Here is a 26,851-nt window from a genome sequence, read left to right on the forward strand (position 1 = left end):
CACCCACTGTTAGCCCCAGCTTCTGCCAACCCAGAAGTTCAAAAACATGCAAATGTGAGTGCATCAATAGATACTGCTCCGGCGGGAAGGTAACGCTGCTCCATGCAGTCATCCCACATGACCTTGGAGGAGTCTACAGACAACGCCGGTTCTTCGGCTTAGAAATGGAGATGAGCACCAACCTCCAGAGTAAGACACGACTGGACTTAATGTCTGGGGAAAACCTTTACCCTTGACCTTAACTACCACCAATTCCTCAATACTTTATTTCCCATACCACCAGACTTCGCCACAGCAACGCGTGGCCGGGCACAGCTAGTAAACTATAAAAGACTACTTCTTGTGTGTGGCTTGGTGTCTTTAGTAAGGTGAAGCTAACCTGAGGTGCGACACATGTATGCTTGCATTAAGTTATGTTACTTTTTGGAGAACAGACTCTGCTTTGCGTAATTGTACTCTGGATAAAATATTCTTAAATTGAAGCTATATCTCTGGTAACCTACTGAAGTGATTTTATTTTATGGGCATGTTCAGATAAGGTTGCCATCTTGTGGTGCAAAGTTATATGAATAAGAAGCATTGCTTGTAATGCCTTTAATTTACAATGGTGAGCCTATACCAGCATTTAATGTGCATTTTAGAATTGATCTTGGTGTATTTTCTAGCACCAATCTTGGCATGTGTTCCTTCTCCTAGATTTATATGTATTGATTTTTTTTCCTCAGTGTATACAGCTGTGCCTGTTCACCACCAAGCCCTAAGGAACTTCAAGGTGTTCAGCAGGTCATAAGGGAAGACTGAAAATGCCTCCTTTATGGCTTGTGCAACTGTACAGTCAGAATGTGAACTTTAGAAGGATTTCCCCTTCCCCTCATATAGGAAGGATTATCTCCCCCACACTTACAAATGCAAATAAAATATATATATTTGAGCATTTTACACAGAGAAATATAGACACTGTTTAATGCAGTGCTATTATTAACACAAGAAAAAGCCATTTAATCATTTCATTACTGAAAGTGTTCAATTGGGTGATTATCAACCACATCGATTTCTTTTTTATGTTGAAAATAGAGAGTTTTCCTGTTTCCTTCTAGAAAATCTCACAATGATAATGTTTACAAATATTTCCTATGCACACACCACATATCTGATTTGTATGCAAAAAAATGAAAGAACAATACAATATTTGAAATGAGGAACAATTTTAACCAACATAACCTTACCAGTATTTCAGTGGGAAGTGTAGTCCTGCTTTTGGCTGATTGTGTGTGTGTGTGTACATGTCAGGAGCGACTTGAGAAACTGCAAGTCGCTTCTTGTGTGGGAGAATTGGCCGTCTGCAAGGACATTGCCCAGGGTGTGCCCAGATGTTTGATGTTTTACCATTCTGGGGAGGCTTCTCTCATATCCCTGCATGATGAGATAGTCAAATTAATTAGGATTATTGTGCCTTCAAGTCATTTCAGAAAAATCCTCAGTCTTAAGTTTAGGGCAAGGGCCAAGTAAATGACCCTGGAGTGTCCCATTTATTTCCGACATTTCTATCCTGCCCTTCTCACCCGAAGGGACTCATTTGGTCCACAGGCATTAAATTAGGGACCCCTGAGCCACACCATGGAAAATTCTGGGTTGAATTATTTCAGGGGAAATCATATACATCTTTAGGGAATGTAGATCATAGAATCATAGAGTTGAAAGAGACCTCATGAGCCATCCAGTCCAACCCTCTGCCAAGAAGATGGAAAATTGCATTCAAAGCACCCCTGACAGATGGCCATCCAGCCTCTGTTTAAAAACCTCCAAAGAAAGAGCTTCCACCACACTCTGGGGCAGAGAGTTCTACTGCTGAACAGCTCTCACAATTAGGAAGTTCAGATAGAATCTCCTTTCCCGTAGTTTCATTTCTTCACCAGCTCTTAATGTAATAAAATAAGCCAGACCAGCTACATTTGGTCATCATTTGACTACTTCTGAGGATGACACTTTGTTCTATTGGCACCATGAAATGCTATACATGTCTAGTCTGACACTGATTTCATTGACTTCACTGGGACTCTTGAGGATGTGTGCATGAGTCCCAACATGTGCTGGTTACATCTATCACTAACAATCTCATCAGATGGGCTGCCGGAATCACCACACATTGTGGTGAATTTAGTGGTGTCCATCAGGGGGCATAGGAAACCCATTGCCCCACGCCCAGCATTGTTTGACTCATCTGAGTCTCCATCCCACAGGTGGAAAAGTTGGCCACCTGGCTTCCCCGTGTTGACTTTTATTCAACATGGGAAGCCTCATGTGTTGCCACGGAGGCATGTGTCAATTTACCAATACTTTTACAACGGAGCCCTGGGAGCCATAAAAGTATTGGCAAACCAGCGCATGCCACCAAAAAGGATCTCATGTGATGAGGTTGTTAAATTAATGGGAGACATAAAATTTTGGCAGAATAGTAGCCAACATTTTTAGCACTGGACTGTTCGAGATAAATTCTTGAGGATGTCAACAACTTTCCAGTAATTGCTCGGCACACAACTGGATGTGGGATAGTATGAACTGTTAGAATATATTTAGAAATCTGGATAAATGTTGGAAAAGAACTTGTGTCAACACACAGCTTTGTCTTGAAATAAATTTAGACTGCATACCTGCTTATGTTATGCTTGACATTGCCAAAAAGAGTGTGGCATGCTTTCAGAAGAACACCCTAAACCTCAAACACTTTATGGGACTGCCAGGAATGTGTTATGTCCAGTTTCTAAAATGCGATTTTTAAAATGCGATTTCATTTATTAAGGGTTGGGAGGCCACCCCTTCCATTTGAGTGCTATGGCTGCTTTGAGTATATAGCAGGAAAAGAATAATTGGGCAATATTATTTTTCTCAAAAGCAAATAAAACTACTGCAGAAATGAATTATCTGACCTGGAAGTCTGAATGCAGGATTTTGCTTACTGAGGATTTGGCCTAGTGAGCTTTGGGAACCCACGGATTAGCTTAATGACATGACATACCAAATGAGGTTGAAGTATGATTAGAAAGTATGAAAATCCTGTTTTGCTCTACATGTGTTTATTTAAACCACTTTATACCACCCTTCAATCCAAAATTTCCAGTGTGGTTACAGTAACTCATAAAAGTTACTTTTAGCTTGAATCTCTTTTCTCAGCTTCACGAAGACCTCACTCTCTTAATATGGTTCTTTCCCTCTTCTGTGACTAATTTCTGTGTCTTCAAGGGATATATTAGATGAGCAAAATAGTCTTCCTTCACAAATGTTTGTGCCTGGGATCAGATTCTGGGATATAGGACCTACCTGGAAAGGCTCGGAGTCTCTGCAAGGAAAATAAATGCCAGAAATGCTTTCCTCCACCTGAAGTAAGGCCTTCTAGACATTCATGTCTGGCTGTAGAAACCCAACCTTGGGTAGGTTATACTCTCTCAGCCTCAGAAAAAATGGTCTGGGAGAAAGTGCCATATACATACAGATAGCATATCACTCTGCATCTTGTTTCCAGCTATTAATCTCAGAAGATTAACAGGAGTTTGGGATAGTTCAAAACCTCACTTAGTGTGGGATGTGACTGTCTGCTTGTCTAGCTGTTTGTTTACAGCATGTCTCTCAGATGTTACATATACCCTGGGATCAGGGAATTCACATTGTTATGAGGCTGCCTGGATCTTAAGATCTGAATGGAGATCCTCCACATTGGCCCACATGTTGACTGAAAAGAAAGGGCCTTTTCAATGGCTTCTCCCTATCTGTGGAATTCCTCCCCTAGAAAAACATATACAGTAGAGTCTCACTTATCCAACACTCGCTTATCCAACGTTCTGGATTATCCAACGCATTTTTGTAGTCAACATTTTCAATACATCGTGATATTTTGGTGATAAATTCATAAATACAGTCATTACTACATAGCATTACTGCCTATTGAAATACTTTTTCTGTCAAATTTGTTGTTAAACATGATGTTTTGGTGCTTAATTTGTAAAATCATAACATAATTTGATGTGCAATAGGCTTTTCCTTAATCCCTACTTATTATCCAACATATTCGCTTATCCAACGCTCTGCCAGCCCGTTTATGTTGGATAAGTGAGACTCTACTGTATTCCTTTTTCAAAGACATTTACAAAGTGCACTTATTAGAGTGTTTAAAAATTAACTAAGATTGATGTTGTAATGTATTTCAGCCTGCCCTTTTAGGGATTTAGTGGGGGGGGGGGTGAGAATTATATAGTGGTTCTAGTCCTTTGATGTTGTTTTATTGTGTTACTCATTTATAATTTTCTCTTCCGAACCACCTTAAGAAGACAGTTTGGAAAAGCAGCACTCTTAAAGAAAAATAAATTAAACATATTCTACTTATTTTCCACCATGGCAGTGAAGCAATGTGAGAAGCAGTGTTCAGCCTCCCAGATTCCAATCTGGAAATTTAAAATGGAACTGTTCTAAGCCACAAAGTAAATAAAGTGACATCAGAGGCTTTTCCAAAAGGTGCCTAAACAATCTGAGAAAGAAAGGGGCAATTGATCCTACTAAACAACTTGCATTTGTATGGCTTCCCTTTCGCACCGGGAATAACCCCATGCTTATCTAGACTCGGAAGCATTGCACAGGTTGTGTTTTCCCACAGAATAACTGTTCTTTGGCATTTCCCCCAGAGTATTAGCAGTACAAATAGCCTTTTCTCCTCCATCAGGTATAAAAGCCTCCTTTTCCTAGCAATTCCTTAATGGAAACATTCACATGGTTATTTACAAAGAATGAAATACATGGTTGTTATATGTCTTTCGGGCTGTGTGGCCATGTTCCAGAAGTATTCTCTCCTGACGTTTCGCCCACATCTATGGCAGGCATCCTCAGAGATTGTGTCTCACAACCTCTGAGGATGCCTGCCATAGATGTGGGCGAAACGTCAGGAGAGAATACTTCTGGAACATGGCCACACAGCCCGAAAGACATACAACAACCCTATGATCCCGGCCATGAAAGCCTTCGACAACACAATGAAATACATATTGATCTCCTCACACATTTGAGTTCCTGTTCTGTTCCACAGAAGAAGCAATTAAACACAGCTTCTAATTAGATGTTGTTTATGTTCTACTGTCTTAGGAACTTTTTCTACAAATGTGTAAATGATTTTTATGTCAATATTACATCAGGCAAAATATATTTACCTGCTTGATATGGAGCAGAGAAATGCCTCTAGAGAATTACAACTGGGAAAAGTCCATAAAAACGATGGAATAATAGGAAGTGGGAGAAATACTATCGGGGCACACTGGTGTAACAAAACATTGTCCAAGAACAGAGGCTCTTCCACTATAAACAAATATAGCACTTTGATTCCGGCTTTTTTTTTAGTGTCAGGAATGACTTGAGAAACTGCAAGTCGCTTCTGAACTGCCTTGATTCCTGGAGTTCTTGGAGCTCTCTGGCTGAGGACTCAACATTTCTATCCGTGAACTTCAGTCCCAAGATTCCCAAATATAAAACCATTGTGATCAATGTGTAAACATATTATTATTATACTAGCTGTGTCTGGCCACACGTTGCTGTGGCGTTGTCTGGTGGTGTTGGTAAGAAATTGTTGAGGTAGTGGTGGTATTGAATGTCTGTTGTATAGTTGTCTTTATGTTGAGTATGCATTTGGTTGTTTGTGTACTGTGAAAGTGGTTTGGGTAGAGGGGGTCTATGTCCCTATGTAGTATTGTATAGTATTTATACGTTGTCCATATGTTGTGAATGCTTGGATTGTGTCCTGCTGCATAGTAGAAAGGGTTGGGCTGGATGGCCCTTAGGGGTCTCTCCAAACTCTTGTGCCTGTCCCCTGGGCTGAGTAGGTTGCCAGGAGACCAAGTGGGCGGAACTTAGCCTTGTGACTGGCAGCAATTGGATAAAAACAATTATTCCTCTCCCTCTAATTAGGACTTTATTTTTCTTTTCTTTTTGTTGTATCAACCTAGAGCCGTGGATGATGGGTTGTGTTGACAAATTTCGAGGTTGGGGGGCCTGTAGTTTTGTTGTTTTGTCCGCTGCCCTGATGCCATCACTCTTTTATATATATAGATTTACTTACACAGGCATCCCCAAGTTACAAACAAGATAGGTCCTGTAGATTTGTATGTAAATCAGATCAGGTACATTTTTAAGTTTAAAGCCAGCTATAGCATAGCATAGGAACAGCGTGAGCAGCCGCTGTTAGCTCCAACTCCTGCCAACCTAGCAGTTCGAAAACATGCTAATGTGAGTAGATCAATATGTACTGCTCTGGTGGGAAGGTAACGGCGCTCCATGCAGTCATGCCGGCCACAGGACCTTGGAGGTGTCTATGGACAATGCCGGCTCTTCGGCTTAGAAATGGAGATGAGCACCAGCCCCCAGAGTCAGACATGACTGGACTTAACGTCAGGGGAAACCTTTACCTTTACCTATAGAATAGGGAAGGATCAACATCCTTGTAATGTTTGCTTTGCTGTCTGTGCCCTTGTTCAGATGATTCCACCTCACTTTCTGTCCCTGTGAGAACTGAATTTTGAAAAATTTGGCTTGTTGTAGAAACAAGGATTGGTTATAAAGCTTCAGTGGAGACACCCATGATAACTCTTTCAGGGGTCAATTTTCCTTCCGAGGGGTGTATTTCTCTCACTTCTTGTTGTCTCACTCCCATTCTTAACTATGTAAGTCAGATGTTTGTAACTCAGGGACTGCCTATACTTGCTTCTTTTTTTCAGGATTGAAACCCAAATTGGCTTTGAGATACAACATAACACCATATTTGTGTAGTGTGAAAGGGCCTCAGATCTTTTTTCTTGTTCCTCATATGGAAAAAAAGGAGTCATAAACAGATATTGAATCAGATATTAGTATCTGAACTGTTAGTACCTTGCTGATATCATGCAGTGATCACATTGTAACCTGTACCCTTTAACTCTTTTATCTGTTATCATATTGTAACAGTTCCCAGGTTCTACATATAATAAAGATGCCAGAGTAAATAATTGTTTCCTGTATTTACAGATTAGATCTAATTAAAACAAAATACAGTAAAAACTATACCACAGCTTGCATAGTAGATTTGTATCTGTGAAAGCTTATGCAAAAATAAAAACATTGATTCTTAAATGTGTTGCCACATTTCTTTTCCTTTTTTTGCACCCTCCCATCCGTTTTACACTGGAAACGACTAATATACTAATATACTTCTTTGAAAATATGCAGGAAGAGAGAGAGATCAGATTCAGAAAAGTAACTCATTTTAAATGCATCACGTGAGATGTGTGTGTGCCTGTATGAACCCAGACCAAGAAAAATTGTGTTTGCATTGATAAAGAAGGAAGAAGAGGGGATGGGGAATGGCAATGCTGGTGATGAGATCTGGTGGAAGAGTACTGAGAGAGAATAAAATTAATCATCCAAGTAGCCCCTCCTCTGCATCAGTATACAAAACTACATTATGGAAACTTCAGAAGTGATGTAAGAATTTGTTTGCACAATTGTATTAATGCAATTCTCTTCATTTATTCTGAGGACTACAGATACTTTATGCTTGGCTGCAGATCCTTTCGCTGTCCATATGTCTGGCCTCACACAAATACTGTTGGTCAATAGGAAGGATTCAATTACTGTTGTGATTTGTGCTTAATTTTTCCAACATCCTACCTAATAGTTTCTATAGATTTGGGTGATTTCATCAAGTTACCCATTCAGGAGAACCATGCAATCTGCCCAGTTCAGTGTCAGTTTTCTCTCATTGGGCATAGTAGATTTTAAAATACTTTGGTTCTCTCTTGGAACACTTCAGATCAAGCCCCTAGAATTTCTTGGAGGCCTGGCATTCTCTGTATGTTGGAAATTACAATCTTCTTCAAACCTCCTCTAGTAATTTGTTAATATTTTATTCTGTTTGCTTACTGTTTTGTATGTATGTTCTGATATGCAGCTTCTTTTGCTCTATGTTTCCTGAGAAGTTGTGGGTGGGGCTGCAGACCACATGATCTGATCTAAGACTGCTCAGACATCAGACTCCATTTTAAACATCATTTATTATTCTTAGATTTTGGACTGCTAGGAGCAAACACTTGCTTGTTGATTATAAGAAAGTTGCCCTATACCAACTGAATAGAGTTTTATCTCAAACATATCCAAAACTGGACTGATAAGCTATGTACCTGTGTTATGCTGAACGCATGAAGTTGTGAGTAAACCAAATATGTTATTTTACCAAAGCCTACTTCATTTTTGTCTCTTAGTACATAATAAAAAACAAGTTGTTTCATGGGAGAGTAGATACATTTTTGGGCAATTGAAAAACACTTCTGAAACTCTGCTGTTTTTATGCACTGGTAAATCTCTGTTTTCCTAACAATAGGTTCAATCTAACAACTGAAGACATTGCCTTGCATATTACATTTGGTTATACAGTAGAGTCTCACTTATCCAACACTCACTTATCCAACGTTCTGGATTATCCAATGCATTTTTGTAGTCAATGTTTTCAATACATCATGATATTTTGGTGCAAAATTTGCAAATACAGTAATTACTACATAGCATTACTGAGTATTGAACTACTTTTTCTGTCAAATTTGTTGTAAAACATGATGTTTTGGTGCTTAATTTGTAAAATCATAACCTAATTTGTTGTTCAATAGGCTTTTCCTTAGTCCCTCCTTATTATCCAACGTATTCGCTTATCCAACATTCTGCCAGCCCGTTTATGTTGGATAAGTGAGACTCTACTGTATACCATATGAGAAGATTCTAGTCAAACAGGTTTTTGGCTCTTCTCTGAAAGATCCATCTTTTCCAAAAGGTTATGATCTCCAAATGATTGTGAATGCCATTTTCCAAAACTATACTTGTAAGACTCACTCAAAAGGTTGGCAATTTCAGATTCTGTTATTGTACCCACAAACTCATGGTTCTGTATCTAATCCTCTCTTGAAATATGCCCAATTCCCCTCATTTGTATCTTTCTTCCTCTCAATCCCACTAATTGCATGTCACATCCATTCTCATGCATTGTTTCAGATACTGATTTTTAACTATTTCCAAAGACCTTTTAAAAATAAGAACTGGAGTTATACAGTGCTAGTAATTCATCAAAACATTAGTTAAGCTTTAGATGTTTCATCATTATTGGAATTTGTGTCCTAGAAGCAACAACTGTAATTATATAGTGGCCATCTTTACTGGATCCAAGAGAATAGAAAAATGTGTTGTCGAAGGCTTTCATGGCCAGAATCACTGAGTTTTCCAGGCTGTATGGCCATGTTTCAGAAGCATTCTCTCCTGACATTTTGCCCACATCTATGGCAGGCATCCTCAGAGGTTGTGGGGTCAGATCAGCTTTTTTTAACCATTGTGCCTTCAATACATTGCAATGATCAAGTGTTCACATTATTCTTTGACTGTCAAATTTCTCTTCCACTTTGTGGTCATCCTGGTTGCCTTCTTGAGGTTTATTCCTCTTGGTTGGCCCCAGAGATTTGCAGACCTGAAAGTTTCCATACTTTTTTTTTTGCTGAAGTGCCATTTTTGCTACAGTATCAGTGTTTTCTTTTTCATTTTTACACATCCACTTGAGAAAAATTTCTCAGCAAAGGGTGGTTTGTAATGTTTTCCTTTGCTCCATGAATAACTGAGCAACAGACCATGCATTGTCTAATGATGGCTCTTGCAAATTTTCTCCACTGGCCATAGCTTAGGGCTGCACAATGTAAACAACTTCCAGATTTCTATTTTAGACCCTGCAGTAGATCCATAGGTTCATGATTTATTTCTTTATTTATCTAGCTATAAATATTTTATTGCTATTTCCATGCAGCTGACACCTTTACAGCTGCATTTCAGGTATGTCCCCATCTGACAAGTATTTTTTCTTTTGGATGTTTACATCCTGAATTCCACAAATTTGCTTCTGTATATGTACCTAGAACATTCCTAACAGTAACACTCATCATTCACTTAATTTTTGAGATCATCTATATCACCTGATATAGATTCACCTTTCTTCGTTGCTCCCTTTTTCTGTTATGGGGTTTGAAATGTTCCACAGATATACAGTAGAGTCTCACTTATCCAAGACTCACTTATCCAAGGTTCTGGATTATCCAAGGCATTTTTGTAGTCAATGTTTTCAATATATCGTGATATTTTGGTGCTAAATTCGTAAATACAGTAATTACAACATAACATTACTGCGTATTGAACTACTTTTTCTGTCAAATTTGTTGTATAACATGATGTTTTGGTGCTTAATTTGTAAAATTATAACCTAATTGGATGTTTAATAGGCTTTTCCTTAATCCCTCCTTATTATCCAAGATATTCGCTTATCCAAGTTTTTGCCGGCCCGTTTAGCTTGGATAAGTGAGAGACTACTATACTTGGCTTTGCAGTAAAGTGTTCAGACAAGATCTTCTGTAGCTCTGCCAACTTTTATTCCCTGCAACACATTTCTCAAAAGAATGTAAGTTTTACTGAAACACATAGTTAAAATACTAACTTTTTCTTGAAATATTTGTAATTTCTTTTGCTGAAAAATAGTGTCTACCCTACCTAACCCAACCCAATTTCTAAATTACTGTATATACTTGAGTATAAGCCTAGTTTTCCAGCCCTTTTTTTAAGACTGAAAAAGCCCCCCTCGGCTTATACTCAGGTGAGGGTCCTGGTTGGCTTATATTTGGGTCAGCTTATACTCGATAATATATAGTACATTTATTATTATTCTCTGTTATTATTGGTATTATTGCATTTATTATTTTTCTCTATTATTGTTGCTACTAATACATTTATTTTACTCTATTTTTATTATTAATAATACATTTATTATTTCACTCTAATCTTCTTATTATTATTGCATTTATTATTTTACTCTACTTCAAGAGCACTTAAAAAGGAATATCATAATCCAGCTGTATTTGGCAGTTACGTATTTGTATATATCACAAGATACATTTAGGATACCTATTAAAATCTGTCAAATTAAATCCCCCAAGAAAATGGAATCTTTCTAGCTTTTCTGTTAAATTATTAAATTGGAAATTTAAGTTCCTTGGATATAAACCAGCTGAGCTGCTAACTGACAATTTTGCAGGTTTCCAGAAGCTACAAATGTTTCAGCACACTGTTTTCTTGGGATATTAATCAATGATTAAACTGAATTAGTTTGCATGGTTTACTGAAATATTTCTTGATTTGATAGTATGTTTCACTCAAACTAAACACCAGGGAAAGGCTAATATACAGTGGAGTCTCACTTATCCAACATAAATGGGCCGGCAGAATGTTGGATAAGTGAATATGTTGGATATTAAGGAGGGATTAAGGAAAAGCCTATTAAACATCAAATTAGGTTATGATTTTACAAATTAAGCACCAAAACATCATGTTATACAACAAAGTAGTTCAATATGCAGTAATGCTATGTAGTAATTACTGTATTTACGAATTTAGCACCAAAATATCACGATGTATTGAAAACATTGACTACAAAAATGCGTTGGATAATCCAGAATGTTGGATAAGCGAGTGTTGGAGAAGTGAGACTCTACTGTACTTACAATGAATGTTTACTGCGGATATTATGTGTCCTTCGGGATACCTCACTGTTGATTCTTCTTTTATTTTCGGAAAAAGAAATGGATATGAGATCCTTCACCACTGTTGTTTTTGTGAGATAGATTTTTGCCCTGAGTTCAATTTCGATAGCTTGAAAAGCATCAAGGAAATCTATGAATATTTGATTTTTGTCTGAATGTTGATGCTTTTAATGTATTATATATTGCGGAATGCTGATTTTACAATGCCTAATGCCTTCTGAAACTACATTATTTATAAAAACATAACGAAGCAAGCAAAGCTGCAGACTGTGATTTATCAGTAATGTAATGTGTACAAAATTTACATTAATGATATGCTATTACCTTCATCCAGCAATAATTTAAGTGTGTTCAGCTGTCCCCATCTCCCTACTACCGTCAAATAAATAAACAACACCTATCTAATTCAATGATTTCAGATCAGTAAACTGCACTTCCCATGCTAAGATAAGATCTCAACTGGCTATTCAACTGGGTTAGCAAACTTTTATGACATCCTGGTTTTCTTTTTTGTGCTGTATAAATGAAGGTTCATTTGGGTTAACTTTATGACAAAGCGAACCTTAGCCTCCAGGATCTCGGAAGACTTCAACAGGTGTTCAGGGTGGAATGTGAAAGCTGAAAGGTTGAACAAGCTTCCATCTGTTTCACACTGAAGTTTGAGGAAATTGATTCCAAATGTGCTTTGGCACTCTGAAGGTTTCTTATCCATCAGTCTTGCAGTTTATCCTCATAACTGTGCACCTTTGTCTCCTTTAGCTGCCAGTTGCTGGCTCCACAGAGTAAGCACCTAGTGTAAAAAGCCAACCTACACAAATGATAGCATTTTCACTTGGAAAACTATGCTGCCAAACAGAAAGATATATACAGTAGCATACAAGATAACAACAAAGCTTTTGAGTAATTGCAAGCATATTTCATACACATGGTTGAAATTAACATATAATCAAGGATTACTTTTTCCTGAAGCTTTACTGGAAAAAAAAATCCAAGGAGGAACTTTAAAAGTGCAGATCAAATTATCTTGCTAATTAAGAGAATTATAGAGGAATGTGTTTGTAAAAGTCATCTGTTTCATATGACTTGCCTATTTGCAGGGGTGTGTGAGAGAGACCAAACCAAGTATAACTGCCCAAAAAGGACCAAAGCTAAGTTTTAAAAGAAAAGATTAGTTTATTGGGTTAATAGAATTTGTTAGAGTTAGAATTTGAATCATTTGAATCTCTTACTGTCAGATTCTTTACCTGAATTTTGAAAAACCATTTTGTACATGTTTCATCTGTTGTGTAGCATAAACTTAAAGTCCTAGTGATTATTTTATTGTGTAAAAGAACACACAAAATACAAGCTGTAACTGATCAGTAGTCAAGTCCGCTGGCAGAACTTTACAAGCAAGTGTTGGCAGGCGATCATGTTGTGCATTATCGGGAAGTTCCGCATGCATTGGCAGCAATATGCTTGAAATAATTTGTTTACAATAAGATACTATAAATAGGTGACATGTATGAACTGTATTTAAAATGTATTTAAAAATTTAATTCATGCTGCTGACAAAAATAGAGCTGAACATAATACAGTAGAGTCTCACTTATCCAACATAAACGGGCCGGCAGAACGTTGGATAAGCAAATATGTTGGATAAAAAGGCAAGATTAAGAAAAAGCCTATTAAACATCAAAATAGGTTATGATTTTACAAATTAAGCACCAATACATTATGATATACAACAAATTTGACAGAAAAAATAGTTCATTACACATTAATGCTATGTAGTAATTAATTACTGTATTTACGAATTTAGCACCAAAATATCATGATATATTGAAAACATTGACTACAAAAATGTGTTGGATAATCCAGAACGTTGGATAAGTGAGGCTTGGATAAGTGAGACTCTGCTGTAAATCTATAGCAGCACACCAGGATCATCATTTTAAATTATTTCATTCATATTATGTATTGTGATATTGTTGGTTTTTATGAGCTTTGTGTTTGTTTAGTAATTTATGAGTTTTTTAATGATGTTTCATTACACTGTTTTTGATTTATGTATTTTTCTATCACCAAGGCATTGAATGTTTGCTTTTTTTAGTTGGAAGCCGCCCTGAGTCTTCCCGGGAAGATGGGGCAGCCTATAAATAAAGTATTATTGTTGTTGTTATTTTGTTGTTGTTGTTGTTGTTGTTAGAAAGAATACATGCTGCCTCCAGATAAGATGCACTATCACTGGAGGAAATTCATCCCATTACTCTTTTGCTACTGAACTAGAGGTCAAAAGACTGGTGTCAATACATGATCTATTAGCTGTCAGTTTCTAGTGAGTTTCCAGAAAAGAAATAATAGTTGTTGCTAATGGGCACAAATATGGTATTGGTCCCATGTATGCATTTGTTCTTCTACAATAGGTAGTACAAAAACATTGGCAATATCAGGTCATTATAATTCCTGGTTTCCTTTTCTTATTTTTTTTTTAAGTGGCTGCTTTATGTCTGTTTGACACATAAAGTCTCAGTGTGACTCAAGCAAAGGTGAACACTAGATGAGACAAAATAATTTTCTTTCTTCTGATAACATGAATGATTTTTTTTGTTTTTACCAGGTATTTCTCTTGATTCTGTAAACGGACAGGGACGTTTTCGAATCCTTTCCTGACATAGACCTGTGAGGAAGAAATACAGTTTAAATTATTTTCAAGGATGATACATATTATGATTCTCTTCAGTAACTTATCTCACTGTTGACTATATTCTAAGATTGTATCTTATGCCATAATAGACAATATAACTAATCTTGTATAATATTATTTGCAGGTAGCAAGAATGAATCTCATTGTAATCCTATGCACTTGGATAATAACATGAAACATTTTTCTTCCACACACATTTCATACAGTTAAGATGAACTGCATTTTACCCCCAGCCCTTACCCTAAAAGCTATTTTTGCAAAAACCCATGCCTACCCCGCAGAAGTCACAGAAGTCTATGATGGATAGTTTTAAAAGGGAAGGAGAGAGGGTTTTTGACTTACAACCAAGGTCTACTTTTGTCATCCAGCACAGTGAACAACAATAAGTCATAGGCTATGGTTGATCTCCCACTGGTGGCACAGATTGGCTTAAGACTCCATTACACTAATGTCACTTTGTCAAGTGAGGCATAGTGGTGGCAGGGGAACAACATCAAAAACTACCTCTGGTTGGAGATAACATTGTGACACCGTGTGTTAAAGCACTGAGCTGCTGAACTTGCGGACCAAAAGGTCCCAGGTTCGAATCCCGGAAGCGGAATGATCTCCCGCTGTTAGCCCCAGCTTCTGCCAACCTAGTAGTTCGAAAACATGCCAATGTGAGTAGATCAATAGGTACCACTCCGGCGGGAAGGTAACGACACTCCATGCAGTCATGCCAGCCACATGACCTTGGAGATGTCTATGGACAACGCCAGCTCTTCGGCTTAGAAATGGAGATGAGCACCAACCCCCTGCGTCAGAGCCGGTCCAACAATAAGGCAAATTAAGGCAAATTTGATGTTTAATAGGTTTTCCCTTAATCCCTTCTTATTATCCAACATTTTCGCTTATCCAACTCTTTTATTTTTCAGTCATTGGTTTTGGGGGGGGGCAAAATTCTGTTCGCCTACACTTGAAAAATACCTAGGGCCGGCTCTGCCCTGCGTCCAGTTTGGTTCTGTATATGGAACTGACATATAGGTGTGCCGGGCCTGCTTTCTTTTGAAGCCTTCCTCTCAGCTGTCCTGGCAGCTTTTTCTTGGCACAAATACACTCCAGGAAGTGAAGCCCTTGCAGCATGTGTAGAGTAAGTGAGAGTCAAATAGGAAAGTTTACATCAGTTTGCATCAAATCAAAGAGGAGTCAACATCAAGTCATGACTGGACTTTACGTCAGGGGAAATCTTTACCTTTTAATGGTGCCTAAGCAGCTCAGGATCTGTTTTGTTGTTTATTCGTTCAGTCGCTTCTGACTCTTCGTGACCTGATGGACCAGCCCCAGCTCCTTCAAGGTCAAGCCAGTCACTTTAAGGATACCATCCATCCATCTTGACCTTGGTCGACCCCTCTTCCTTTTTTCTTCCATTTTCCCCAGCATCATTCTCTTTTCCAAGCTTTCCTGTCTTCTCATTATGTAGCCAAAGTAACAGGAGCAGTACCAGCATTTATCTCTTGGCATGGTCAAGTTTGTTATTCTCTCCTTCAGCTATTTCTTCAGTGCCTGCAGCCACTTTACTGCTTTCCTTTACTGCTTACTGTTAAATCATCATAGTTACACCAGCCAGTAGGATGTTGGCCTTAGATTGCACTTTTAGACATGGTTCCCAAGATGACGTCACATCCCATTTAGCAAGACTTACTTTTGAAGAAGACGCATAAGACTGAGATGCAAGTTCTCTAGATTCCCCCAACTGGGTAAAACTGATGGATCCTTGCCAACTTGCAATCTATGTCAGGCATGGACCTGCCTGGTGCTCAGTTAATCTATCTGAAAAATGTCTGAGAAGCCCAGATGGTACTAATTAGAGAAACTGTCAGTCCAGCATGAAAGTGCAGGAATGACAAATGTTTGGAAATATTCCTATGGTGAGTGTACAAGAGAAGAGTGCCCTACAGTATTCCCTGGACAGTAGACTGCTGTAGATGTTTAGTTAAGCCATTCATTCTCTCTCGTCCAGAACTCACCTCTAATAGCATCATTTCCTCCTTCAACAGCTGCAGACACAGGTGATGGATGAACCCAATCCTGACTTTCAGCTCAGTTTGGATGTCCCTGAAATGGGATCTAGATCCAGAAGATGCTCAAGCCTTGAGTACTCACCAGAGGGCTATTTAGCCTCAGACTGAAAAAGTTGTTTGTGGACTACATTTTGAGAAAGTTAGATTTCAGACTATAGCTTCCAGAATCCCCCAGCCAACATGCTCACTGGGAAATTCTGGAAGTTGTAGGCTTGGTATTTAGCAACGCAGGAACAGGGCCCTAGAAGTGATGGGTGATGTTGTCGGAGGTTTTCATGGCTTGATGGGTGATGATTGCAACAATCTCTTTGAAGACTGATGAAGATATAGAAGATGAATGATTTGATTCAGAAATCGTTGTATTTGGAAAACAGTACCGAAAAGAAATATAGAATCTCATAGTGGAAAGTAATCCAGCAGAGGAAATACTAGGCAACAAATCTTGGAGTCCACAAAACAATTGTACATTTATTTGGCCAATCTAAAATGCAGAAAAGATATCATACAAGTTTTCAAGGCTTCACTGGTTTCTTCTTCATTAGGTACTGTTGCACCCCAAGGCAGCGCAAGCACCCAAAAACCAGACCGGAGCCAATATAACACACAAGCTGGTTTACTGAATCAGAATATATATATCTATGCACATTTAAGGTGGAAAGTCAGAGTAAGAAATAGTCCATAATATATAGTCTATTACAATTCAGAAAGAGTTTATCAATGTAACGTACTTTGCCCCGGTGGCGAAGTGCATTAAAGCACTGAGCTGGAGACCGTAAGGTCCCAGGTTCAAACCCCGGGAACGGCATGAGCGGCTGCTGTTAGCTCCAGCTCCTGCCAACCTAGCAGTTTGAAAACATGCCAATGTGAGTAGATCAATAGGTACCGCTCCGGCGGGAAGGTAACGGTGCTCCATGCAGTCATGCCAGCCACATGACCTTGGAAGTGTCTACGGACCACGCTGGCTCTTCGGCTTAGAAATGGAGATGAGCACCAACCCCCAGAGTCAGACATGACTGAACTTAACGTCAGGGGAAACTTTTACCTTTACCTTACTTTTCAATGTCCAATTTGTAATCCACAAGTGAAGCTCGATAGTTTCCTTTAGAAATCGAAGTTTGTCCATGAAGTAATAGCGGAAACAAAGCACTGCAAATCCGCTTGAAAAGTCCTGTAGCAAAGTCAAAGAAGCAAGGTAAACAAAGCGAAGTCAATCTCGATTCAGGGAGGCTTTTAAAGATGAAGGTGTTTAAGATCTAGTCAGGGGGTGCTGTGGTTTTTAACTTTGAATATGTTTTGATGGATTTTAACTGTGAATTTCTAGTGCTGTTTGTGTTTAATTCTGTTTTAATGTTCATACATCTGTATATTTTAAATTGTATACAAATCTGACAAAATCTGTCCTCTTTAGGTATTTTCTAGATCCTCCACCATGACTCTATAATATTATTTGGTCAGAAGTCCTTCGTTACAATAAGGTATACTATTGTGTATAGGTAGACAGAGTGTCATTCAATGTCAATCCAGTTACTAATCTCAGCTATAATGCCCAGTGTATGGGAATTTGACAAGTCAAAATATGTGTGTATATTTCTCTGATTCGGAAGATCTTTTCCATATGGAATAACAACTAGATTTAGACCATTATCTTATTTAGACTTTTTTACGGTTGTTTCTGGTGATATCTTTATTTATATGCGGCTTTCTGCCCAAAATGTAGACCTCAGGAAGCTTACAAAGTACGGTAGTGAAGTACGGTAGGACGGGGAATTTCTTTAATGTGATGAGGTCCTAAGTCTATCTTACATACTAAGGAGCTGGAGAGGAAAGGTTCAGAAACAGAAACAAGGAAGAAGGTTAAAGAAGGGCCTGAGAATATCAATCTACATCACACAGTGGGGTAGGATAGATTACCACAAGAGGAAATGTTTTAGGTTTTTATATGATTTCAGCTCCGTTAAGAGACAGTTAAGCAAATCAGGCCTTACACTCTGTCCATGATGCTATGTATGGAAACAGCAATTTCTAAGAGGATGGAAAGTGAATTGAAATGGGTTCTCCTTTTTGTCATGTACAAACGTATTTCTTTTGTTCCATTGTCCCTTTTAAGCAAACAGGCTAAGTAAGTTTTTAAGTAATACAAAGATCTGGTTGCCAATAGCAAAAGAGAGATGGGTTTACATTGCTACTAATTTTTAGGAGAAAGACCTCCTTCAAAAGCCTTTCAAGTTCTCTGAAAAGCCTTTCAACCACCTGCAGCTTATGGGGTATAGGAAGAAAAAAACAACCTCATTTGTCTATGACATTTTGTTCCAAAAGAAATAAAGACCAAGGGAGACACAAATTGACCTTCCTCCCCCTTACACTAATTCTAGAATTTCATTGGTGCCTTGTAGACAACGTCTCCTGGCATGTGTTTGCAGTTTGCTTCATTGTTGTTTTCTAGACAGAAGTAAATAACACTTCAGCACTGGTCCAATTAAACCAATTATAATGAGAAAGCTGATCTGCAGTGTATAAGTTATTCATTTAGAGAAGTAAACAATAAAGGTGGAGCAGAAAGGAGAGATCTTGTTATATTTCATTCATTCGTTCATAGGCATTCATTAAAATGGGGTCAGGACTGACAACTTTTCTTTTGGAGATGTATTTTAATTGAGGGTTATTGTATGTTTTCCGGGCTGTATGCCATGTTCCAGAAGTATTCTCTCCTGACGTTTTGCCCACATCTATGGCAGGCATCCTCAGAGGTTGTGAGGTACCTCACAACCTCTGAGGATGCCTGCCATAGATGTGGGCAAAACGTCAGGAGAGAATACTTCTGGAACATGGCATACAGCCCGGAAAACATACAACAACCCTGTGATTCAGGCCATGAAAGCCTTCGACAACATATTTTAATTGAGATTGTTGTCAAGCCACAGCACCCCCTCCCCAATCCTTTATGAACTTCAATAAGATTTCATGCAAGATATGTGATTTTCCTTTCTTTTTAAACATTTTTCAATCTTTCAAAGTTCCACAATGTTGAAGTAACCGGAGGCTCTGGAATGACCCAGCATCAACTGTACCCTGGACTATAAAAAGCTAAACCCTTTAATAAATGTATAAAAATGATATTTCTTGTTTAACTTGTATTGCTTGTAAACTATCAATGTCTAAATGTATAAACTTGGGTCAAATATATCCTGAAGGCATCTACTTCCCCACTGCCTCCTATTTACATAAGCTCTGGGAACAGAGATGTCTATAAGAAAGGTCCCTCCAGCGATCTCCCAAGCCAGATAATATCAGATCCTTTTGTGTATGAATATGAGATAGATAATCCCTTTGTCACCAATATGGGCTTAGGATGTTTACCTGTTTGACTTCGACAGGAGGCTGTCCATTCCCGCGGAAGAGAAGGCTAAAACAAATATGAATACATTAGTCTTCTGAATAGACAGTCAAACCTCTGGTTATCCAGGATTGTCACCTTTTGTTTTCTGGGTTTTGTACCTTTGAAACTGGATACTTTAGTTAATCAAGGAATCATGTGCATACTGTTGTGACTCAGCTAGAACCTCAGATTGACTCTGATGAGGCTAATGGGATTCAGGTTCAAAATCAGGTTCAAAATGTCCCTGTTGTAGAAGATGAGGAACAGAGAGTGCAAGTTCATTTTCCCACAGCAAGGAATGATGTTGATGATACTGAAACCAGCCAGGTGCAAATTGACTTGGAAAAGGAGGACAGTTCTCAGTCTGATAATGAGGCTCAGCAAACTAACGAGCAGGCTGACCTTGATGAGATGGAATCTTTAAATCGAGCTGACCATTTGGAATTCAGGGTTTGGAGGAGTGTGAGAATCGCTAATAAGAGGGAGGTTAGAGGCCAGAGAAATGCTTTCATGCTTTGCAAAGGGTATTAAAGCAATGTGTTTGGAGACAAACCTTTGTCAAAGCAACTTTCATTCAACCAAGAAGCAAACTCTCCTTTTCCTGGATTACCTTGCAGCCTTTGTGTTCATGTTTTTGGGACTTTGTCATGCTCAAATGGGGCTTTGTTTATTCTTTGTGATTTCTTGAATTATTCTCCAAGGCTTTATTTTGTAACTATCTTTTGGAACTTTACTTTTGTTTTTAAAGAACTTTTTATCTTCTATTTTCTAATAAACTATAAAGACTTCAACCTGTGTGCAGTTTGGTGTATACAGTAAGGTGAAGCTAACCTGAGGTGCAACACATACCTACATTGCCATCCCCCTCAGTTTCATATCCTCCCAACAGGCATTTCTGCAATGGACTGGACCTTTAAACTGACCAACGATCAGCTGTTCTTGCCACCATGGTGATCCATTCCTCCTGTCAGTGAAGTCAAGGAAACTTCTGGCCAATCCCAGTGTGGATCCTAGCCAATTCGCTTTCTCAGCCAATTGGTAGGAGGCGCGGGAAGTCTGAATAGCAGTCAGTACTGTTTTAAATGTCTTGTATTTTTCTGTGGGGTTACGCTTATACATTTTGAGCATTGGCTGATTCTCGCATCCCTTTTGGCTAAACTGTAATAACCCTCTGTAGTTTGCCTCCAACATGGAGTGCTTTTTCTCTGTCCTGGTTGATCTGGTTTAGTGGAAGCTCACCGGTCATGGACTTCCTTATCCTTGGTCCTAACTCAAATCATTTCAATATGCTGCCTGTCTTCTGGAGTGGGACTCAAGGCAGCTCACTGACAGAATCAGCTAAAACATGCATTCTGTCCACCTTGGTCTGGAGGTAGGAGGGTCGGGAAAGTCTTATTCACTCAACCATCATTTTAAAAAGTAGCACAAACTCTGAGAGCTTGCAACCAATTTACTTTAAATTTTGCAAGCAACTGGGGAAATATATGTGCCAAATGATCACTTCATCATTTTTGATTCCTGATGTATGTGTTTTATGAAAGTTTTTACATTTCCTTCTGAGCAGGTTATGCCTGATTACAGGAGCAGGAAACATGAGGCCTTCAAAGTGATTTTCGACTATAGCTCTCACTAATTCTAGCCAATCCAAAAACATGTGAGGTGCATAATTGTCTATTCCCACCTTACTCAAATCAATGTTTCACACATGAGAGGAGATGTAGTACAACAAAGTTAGAAAGGGTCCCAAAGGTCATATACTTCAACCTCTTGGACTTCATACCACAAGGGGAGGGGGGTGGATTCGTCTTCTTTGAGTGATGTTGTATGCGGTTCAGTCTTTAAAGAAGACCGAGAATTTACTCACTTCCATCACATAGGATTGCCTCCTCTAGCTCAACTATTTCAAGGGTACAGCACACTTTTAAAAACAGGCATCCTTTTTGAAACACCGCTTTCCATAGGCTCTTTTCTCTGAAGCCCTTACATAAAAGAGACAGACACACTTTTTAAAATGCTTCTTTCAATGGGACCTGCACCATCTTTAAACCACTAATGGAAACAGAAGGAGCATTAGTAGACCACACACATGAACATCCACAATGAAAAATAACCAAGTTATCTGGGCCAATCCACTACTTCCCATCTCATGAAAAAAAACCAATTTTAGGTATTTTGATGCGCAGTAAAAGCACTGAAGTCAATTACTGCCCGTCTTTGAAATTCTTCCATTTCTACATGCTGTGGAGTCCCATGAGCAACCACTGGAGAAAGTCCTGTGTCATTTGATGGGCTCCATGGGAGTCCATCTTTGAAACTAGTAAAAACCAAAGGAAACTTTCTTTGCCAAAGCAGAAATTTCTGAAAAGTGTTCAATTATCCACTGGACAGACATCACCCTTAGAGGAAATTTGTATAAATAGGCAATAGTCAAAGTTCTTCATAATTTCTGGTGGCTTAGACCATTTTCTTGAAGGCATTCAGTTTATACCCAGATTTTTTCCTGGCATGCAACTCAATATGGCTATCGTTGCAATCTTTGAAAAAGATCAACCTTGCCTTTTAATTCAGAAAAAATCCCAAGATACATAGTGATTTTAATTTGTTTGGAAATTAAAAATGGGACTCCATGTTGGACACATAGGATCTCCAATGGTCACTACAGCTGACTGTACTCAGACCTGCTTAGCTGGGCCAGTCTTACCATCAGACCAAGTGGGGCAATTAATCCCAGTTTACTCTGCATTAATCCGGGTTTACCTGAGGCGTCTTTTGGATGCCTCAGATAAACCCATTAGCTATCATGGGCTTTAGGGCCTATGTAGAGGGGCTATCTGCTGGCAGATTCTAGGGAACAGGATCTACAACTCCCTAGCTGTCCCACCTGAGCTTCCTACCCATTTCTTTCTCTTGACAGAACTATATGTACACAGATTGTTCTGGTTTTGAAACAAATTCAGATGATGTGGATTCCATCTGGTCTTGAAATAAAATCACAGTATAATAACACATCTTATAAAAATTAAAATAACTTAAAACATAGATAGTAATCCCAATCAGTAGTCAAGCACCATATGACATGGGCCATTTTAAGGGGAAATTTAAACCTGAAAGTGCATATTCTTTGGTGACTAGGGATGGGAGCAACTAAAGGTAATAAAGTGCATGGAATGGCCAAAACCTAGATAAAGCAAATGGACAATTCATTATCAGTTATGAGAAGGCACCTGTGAACATCCACGTTTTCAGATCAAACTAATTTAAATTCAGTTAAGTTGTAAATTGTTTAACAAAGATAGAAACTTAATTAAATTGATTTGTAATTTGATCATCTGACTTCAGTTGGACTTTAGATATTAACTTAATTCCAGAGTTAAATGAGTAATTAAGTTATTAATGGAGTTAATGAGAAACTATGCTAAAACTATGCTAAAAAGGCAACAAACTTTACATTTTCCTGCTGGGCAATAAATGTAAACAACTATAGGAATCTCTTCCTTTTTTTCCCATGATTTTTTTTTTCGTGTCAGGAGCAACTTGAGTTGCTTCTGGAGTGAGAGAATTTGCCATCTGCAAGGATGTTGCCCAGGAGATGCCTGGATGTTTTGATGTTTTTACCATCCTTGTGGGAGGCTTCTCTCATGTCCCCGCATGGAGCTGGAGCTGATAGAGGGAGCTCATCCGCACTCTCCCCGGGTGGGATTCGAACCTGGCAGCCTTCAGGACAGCAACTCAACCTTCAAGTCACGAGGCTTTAATCCACTACGCCATCGAGGGCTCCTTCTTCATGATTAGACTGTGATGGTTGACTTAATTCCAAAAATAAAAGATTTAAAATGGAAAAACAACTAGGGCAGGCTGGAAACAAGGGTGGTGGCTGTCTTTGCATCAGATAATCATCCTGTGAGCTATGTGAGACTGTCTGTCCCAAGAAACTGAATTTTGCATTAAACCTTTTCGACTAATTTCTGCATTGCTAGTTAAACTGGAATATCTAGATGTAAGCTTTCTGAATAATAAATATATTTTTGGAGGTGCTTGTTGGATTTAAATCATAAGCAGTAGACTAGGGCACCTTTACTTGAGAACTTTAAGGAAATTCAGAGAGAATTACATCTAAGTCCACATCTGCACTGACCACTTAATGTAGCTTTCCCTTGAGTTAAACTAACTCGGGGGATACCCAAATCCTGCTTCAGGATTCGGATTGTCCCTCTAATTATGGAATGTCAAGACAGTTGGGTCAGCTCCTAAGTAGAATCAGTGACAACTGTTTTGAAAATGCATACCTCACAACCTCTGAGGATACCTGCCATAGATGTGGGCGAAACATCAGGAGAGAATACTTCTAGAACATGGCCATACAGCCTGGAAAACATACAACAACCCAGAGTCCCAAATGCTTGGAAATATTGGTTTGTAATATTTATGTCAAAGGAGTCCAGGTGCAGCCATGGTCCAAAAACCATGTAAGTGCTCAACATTCCTACAGACCTTAAGAAGTTTGCACACCACAGTGAAAGGTAGCACTGTTTCTTGTATGACAACACCTCCCCTCCCTGAAATACCTCTCCCTCTTAATCCATTTGCACAAAAAGCACTAAGAAATCCACAGAGACGTCTACCTTAATTGCTTCGTTAATCTTTTCCACAATAGGCAGTAGAGTTCTACGTTGACAATACAACAGCTGGAACACGTCTCTAAAACTGCAATTCAGAATTTCATGCATCACAAACTTTGAAAGTAAAGCACGAGATACATTTCTGCACCATATAATTCACACAGATGTACAGATACTTCATATTAAAATTAAAGACCCACCATGTAAAAGGCCGGGCTGTGGCACAGGCTGGTTAGCAGCCAGCTGTAACAAATCACTCTGACCAAGAGGTCATGAGTTCGAGGCCAGCCTGTGCCTGCGTCTATCTCTGTCTCTGTTCTATGTTATGGCATTGAATGTTTGCCTTATATGTGCAATGTGATCCGGCCCTGAGTCCCCTTTGGGGTGAGAAGGGCGGAATATAAATACTGTAAATAAATAAATAAATAATAAAGACTGTTTGAATCTGTGCCATAGACTTGCCACATCCAGGAGACATTCTGCATCACCAGAGCAGGTGGTATATTTGTTGTGGTAATCTCTGAGCGGTTAGACTCAATTTAACTCTCTGGGGGAGATTCCACCAAAAATCAGCAGAGTAGCAAAAGCAAAAGCTTTCAAATGCAGCAGTTACTTACACGGGGTGAGCAAAGAGAAGCCTTTGACCATTTAGGATTGCAATGGACTGCAGAGTCTCAATAAAAGTTCAAAAAGTATTTATTCAGGTAAAAAGAACTCCATTGTAGATAGAAAGGCTTGGGAGCAGTCTAGTCTACTCTAGACTGGTTTCTAAAGAAAAATAAGAAAGGAAAAATAACAAACATCTAAATAGTTACATCTTGCCAGGAGAGATGGCAGGACGTGTTGTTAGCTTGAAGAACAAAAGGAAAAGAGACTGAACCAAAATGGTTCCAACCTCATGGTCCAGTTTATTGGGGCCATAAAAGACATTCTGACCAATGAGAAGTTAGTGTCCCTAAAGATTCACATTTCTACTAACTTCAAAGTAAGGGATGTGACGTAAACAGGATAGAGTGAAACACAGTAAAGCCTGTCTAGGCATGCTTTGGAAACAGGGAAAGGATTCCCTCAATCTAACTCTAACATCTATCTAACTACATCTAGACTTGAGTAGTCCAGGATGATTTCCCAACAATATTGATACCACCATCATCTAAAGATGAAAAATAATCAAGGTCCTGTGTCTCCTAGTAGGTGATCAACACATGGCAAAATTAATAGCACCAACTTAGCTCTAAACAGCATGGTCTATGCCTTTTGCTTTTTATTTAAAACTAGCTTGGGTACCCAGCATTGCCCAGTTTATTTGAAAAAATCATTTTAAATTGTACAAAATGCATAAGGTTGTGGGTGAACTACAACTCACATCATACTAGGTTAACCTCCTGACACTGCATTAGTACTTAGTTTGTCATGTTGGGCAAGTTTGCTTTCTAGATGCATCATTGATGAGGTCCGTGTGATCTCTGGCTACAGGGTGAACTACAGTTCCCACTATGGTTGATCAGTTCCCCCCAAACCCCTCCAGTATGTTCAATTGGTCATGGTGGTTCTGTGTGCCAAGTTTGATCCAGGTCCATTAATAATATAATAACTTTATTTTTGTACCCCGCCTCCATCTCCTTGAAGGGACTCGGAGCAGCTTTAAATCTGTGCCATAGACTTGCCACATCCAGGAGACATTCTGCATCACCAGAGCAGATGGTATATTGATACCACCATCACCCAGAAGCATTCTTTCCTGATGTTTCACCCACATCTATGGCAGGCATCCTCACAACCTCTGAGAATACCTGCCATAGATATTGGCAAAACATCAAGAGGGAATGCTTCTGGAACATGGCCATACAGCCCGGAAAACACACAACAATCCTGTGATTCGGCCATGAAAGCCTTCAACAACAGCAGCAGAACGCTTGGAAACCATATATTAAAAGAAATGAAGAAAAGTGGTCTCCAGCTTCAATGGCTGCAGCAAAGACCATATTTAGCTAAACACTGGCATCTAGTGGAGGGTGAGAACTTCAGGCCATAGGAAGGGCATTCTCTGGAACATTTTTTTCACCTAAGGCTTGAGTCAGTTGAGAGACTTAGGTTAGGTCATGTATATGCAAGTGCTGTTTGGGCCTGATCTTTAATGAATAATGGTAAAAGACCAGAGGAAGGCAATGCAGCCCCAACAGATGGCCTGTCTAACCTCTGCTTAAAAGCCTCCACTACACTCCGAGGCAGAGAGTTCCACTGTTGAACAGCTCTTACAGTCAGGAAGTTCTTCCTGATGTTCAGGTGGAATATCCTCTCCTGTCACTTGAATCCATTGCTCCAAGTCCTAGTCTTGAGGGCAGCAGAAAACAAGCCTACTCCCTCTTCTTTATGACATCCTTTCAGATATTTAAACATGGCTATCATGTCTCCTATCTCCCTTCCCTTCTGCAGGCTAAATAGACCCAGGTCTTTCAGACACTTCTCATAGGGATTCATGGTTT

This window comes from Anolis carolinensis, chromosome 3, assembly GCF_035594765.1.
Source record: "Anolis carolinensis isolate JA03-04 chromosome 3, rAnoCar3.1.pri, whole genome shotgun sequence".
Lineage (NCBI taxonomy): Eukaryota > Metazoa > Chordata > Lepidosauria > Squamata > Dactyloidae > Anolis > Anolis carolinensis.